The sequence below is a fragment of the Pristis pectinata genome, chromosome 2, assembly GCF_009764475.1.
Source record: "Pristis pectinata isolate sPriPec2 chromosome 2, sPriPec2.1.pri, whole genome shotgun sequence".
Lineage (NCBI taxonomy): Eukaryota > Metazoa > Chordata > Chondrichthyes > Rhinopristiformes > Pristidae > Pristis > Pristis pectinata.
Window position 1 is genome coordinate 73268182 of NC_067406.1, and position 4510 is coordinate 73272691.

A 4510-nucleotide genomic window follows, 5' to 3' on the forward strand; every position below is an offset into this window, starting at 1 on the left:
AAAAATCACCACAACATGCTTAAAATTTCCCTGTCCGTTGATTTCCTTTCATGCAAGTGAAGTTAGCATGGAGGCCAAACTTGGGAGTAGGTTTGGCAATTGTATTGTGTGCACGCGGAAGAGTACAGATGAAATACTTAACTGAATCTTTCTTGATGAGAGTTTGCTGAATGGCCCTTGTTATCTGCAAGGGTGATCAGCATAAATGTCCTCTGGCCCTCTGTTCTATTTTTAGTTGCAGGTGGCTGTCTTCTGCTGTTCTACTCTTATGGCTTTTTGGATGGCAGAATTTTGCTGTATTAACAAGTCAGTTGTGAAATATTGAGAAACTGCTGTATTTCTGGAGCAGATGAGCAATGCTAACAATGCAATGAATGGGAATTTAGTCAGCATGAGAACTGGGGAATCTCTATCTAAAATTTAGTTTAGCATTAAGAATTTAACAGAATTTAAACTGTGAGTGATGCTACAAGTTATAGTCAATAGTTAACGAGCTGCCTTCAGTTGCATTTGAAAGTGAATGGCTATCTTAATTGGTGGTTATTAATATTGGCAGAAAATTGGTCGGAAGTTGATGCTTGAGTATGGCTTAAAGGTTTATAAAAGTTATAAAACATTTTGCTGAGCTCAACAGGGAAAAAATGCTAACATGAGAAGTGGGTGAATGTTTGAATTTGATGTAGAGGGAGATGATCTGCTGCTTTGTACTTCCAATTCCTTGTGGTTTGTGTATGATTTATTCAGTTAAATGTTTAAATTTTGTTTAATGCTTAGTGCAAGTTACCACATTGTTTAGAAAAAAATGTATATAGAGAGTGGACTAAAAATGTAGTCATAAGAGAAAAAAAGACTTTAACTTCTGGCAGATAAATTAATGAGTTAAAATAAACTAAACATCAAGTAAATAAATCCAAACTAATTAAATATATAAATATGTCTGTTTAATAGGGATAGCAGAGTAAGTGATGTAGTGGCAGTGTGTGGAAATCAGTGAGCGTCTGCATTTTGAGGAACACAAGTTCAGGGCTGTTGAGCTGGAACCTGACCTGCAGCCAAATCAGAGCTTCAGAGAAAGAGTTACCATGACAATTTGAACCAGGGAGAAAGAGACATTTCTTAATCTAAAGAGGAGCCAGGTTTTGGGCAGTGGTTAGGGACAGAAGTATGTGAATCTGAATCCAGCAGTTATATGGACCCAGTCATGCAAGGACCTCAGCCTTTGACCCAATCCAACAGTACAAGGTAATTTCATTCTGTTATGGATCTGAACCAAGATCATAGGGACACCCGGGCCATCTAACCACAGCACTATGGTATAGGAGGCTTTCAAGTGTGGATGAAAAAATTGTGATAGTGGTCGGGAACAATGTAGTTCTATAAGTTAGACACTGTTCTCAGCTGCCACAATCAGATATTCCGAAGGCTGTCGTCTACCACAAACTAGGGTTAAGGACGTACTTTCTTGAATGGAAGGAAAGGAAGAGGATCAAGTTGTTGTGTTCTTCCAGGACTCAACAACATAGGTAGAGCTAGGAGTAAGGTTTTGCTAAAAAAAAATGGTGAAAAGCTAAAACTAAAGGCCATTGTCTGGAAATTAACTCCCCAGTAATACCTGGAGGATATTCTATTCTGCCTCCGAATTTAATACTATTAAAATCAATAGCATGAATTTCGGAGGCAGAATACAATATACTGTTGCTGTTTGTGCTGTCATCTTATACTACAGTTGGGGATCAATTTCAAGTCAGTTGTATCTAAACACAATACCTTTGTATCAAAAATAGATATAATATTGATGCAAATAGGTTTGACCTAGCAGCAGTTACAGAGACAGTTGTACATGACCAAGTTGGGAATTTAACATTCCAAGTTACTTGACATTTGGAAAGAACAGACAAAATGGTAAAAAAAAAATTAGCAGATGATAATAATAATGTAGAAAGAGTAGTGGTGAGAAATGATTGGCCCAGAAGAACTGGAAATAAAATCAGTATGGGGGATATAAGAGATAACCAAAGTCATAAAACAATGTTTGAAGCGGTTTACAGGCCCCATAATTGCAGCAACACAATTGCAGAGAGAACTAATCAAGAAGTAAAAGCTTGCAGCAAAGATAATACAATAATCATGGGGGACTTTAATCTTCATACGCACAGGCAAATAAAGTTGTCAAAAGTTTTTGGAGGATGAATTCATGGAATACTTTCAGAACCATTTTCTGGAACAATATATTATGGAATCAGATAGGAAATGGGCTATTTCAGATTTTATCATGTTAATTAGTAATCTCATTGTAAAGGATCCTCTAGGGGGAGGGGAGGGGAGGGGGGGGGTGGGTGACCAAAATACAGAATTATATATGCTGCTGGAGAAAAATAGATCAGTTAGAAATTAGAGGCCTGAACTGAAATGCAGCCAATCTGATATGTATGAAGGGGTGAATTGGCAAATGTAGACTGGGAAATTATTTGTAAGAGTGTGCTAGTAGATAAAGAATGGCATGCATTTAATGAATTATTTCCAAATTCTCAGTGAATGGATATTTCATTGAAAAATAAGTCACCACCACAGAAGTAAGTCATCCATGACTAACCAAGGTGGTTAAAGTATTAGTTTAAATGAAGGTTATAAAGTTGCAAATGCCCCAGCAAAGTTATGGTCCAATGATATGGGAGAGCTGCAAAGTGAGCTCCAGAGTGTGGAATCACTGAGACCTGGCTATGAAAGAGGATGGAAGGATTTGACTTCTGTTATCACTGTGGTGGTTGGATGGATGGAATTGGGTTCTTTTATCTTATGATGGCAGTGGTAAGGGAACATTGTGAAGGGTGGCTTTATTAAATAGGTTTCCAAGCAGTCTTGGGAAGATCATGTATTTGAAGGTTTATTTATTATAAATGATGAGGGCTATTAACCTGATGAAGACTTTTCTATTATCACTAGCACAAACTTCAATGACTTTAATAAGGATCTGGATGAGATAAAGTAGAGCCATTGATTGGTAGGATTGCACTAGAACAATGAGTGACCCTTAAGGAGCTATTGTTACAGGTACAAATTAGGTACATTCTAAAAGACGGGAAAAATTTAGAACTAAAGCCTTGGTGAACAAAGGATATTGGGAAGATGGGGAAAAAAAAAGGATGGTGTCTTATGCAGGTCTGGTGAATAACTCTAGTGAGACCCAGGCTGAGTATGCTTGGCTGAGAGAGGAAGTGAAAAGGAAAGTAAGATGGACCAAGTGGGAATATGAGAAGTGAATGTCAGTTAATGTACAAGGAAATCCAAAATTCTCTTCTATTGTCAGGTAAATAGTAGGCAGGTAGTAAAAGGAGGTGTGGGGTTGATTCAGGATAAGACGAGGTGAATCATACTTGGAGGCAGCAGTTAGAATAATAAATGAGTACTTCACACTAGATTTTATCAAGAAGGCTGCCAACATCTCAGTAGGAGAGGTAATAGTTGCAAGAGGTAAAAGTTCCAAGATTCCCACCATTACAGAAGCCATGCATGAGGTACAAATTGATGAGGAAGAGGTATTGGAAAGGTTAGCTATTCTTAAATGAATTGCTAAGTCCAGGTGAGATGCATCATAGGTTGCTTAGAGATGGGGGCAGAGATGGCAGAAAAAGCTTCCCATCTTCCCACAATCTTTCAATCTGCCTTTGATATAGAGGACTGGGAAAATGGCAAATATAACACCTTATTATAAAATGAGTGCAAGGATGTACCAAGCAACTACAAGCTGATAGGTTTAACCACTGTGTGGGGAAGTTACCAAAAAACAATAGACAGGGGTAAAAAAATAAGGTGAACTTAGAAACATGATTTGATTAAAGAGAGCCAGCATATTACTTAATATTTGACTGAACTGATTGAATTTCTTGATGAGAAGGTTGATGAAGGAAATGCAGTAGGATGCTGTTGTCATAGATTTTCAGGAGACACTTGATAAAGTCCTACAAAAGGCTGGTTAGCAAAATTCGACCCCTGGAATTAAAGGGTCATGAGTAACATGGAGAGGAGGTTGGCTTAATGACAGAAAGCAGAGCAGTATTAAAGGTCTGTTTTTTTTAGACTGGAGGATGGTGATATTTCTCAGGGTCATTGCTGAGACGATGGCTTTTCTTGATGTCTATCAATGACCAAGACATGGCTGTACAGACTAAACTGTCTGAATTTACAAGGTTTGAAAGTGCTAAACAATGAGGATAATGGTGGACTGCAAGAAGACATGGAGAGGTTGGCCTAATGGGCAGACAGGTGGGAGATAGAATTTAATAGGATAGTGTGAACTGAAAGGTTTCAGCAGGAAGAGAAAAAAAATTGATAATATGAACTAAATGATGCATTTCTAAAGTGTGTTTGGAACCAAGGGATCTGGGTATACATGTGTGTAAATCCTTAAAACTGGATGGGCATGTTGAGTTTAGTTAATAGAAACATAGAATACAGAGCTAAGCAATCTCACAATCAGCAGGTCACACCAAAGCTCTGCAATCCTACTACA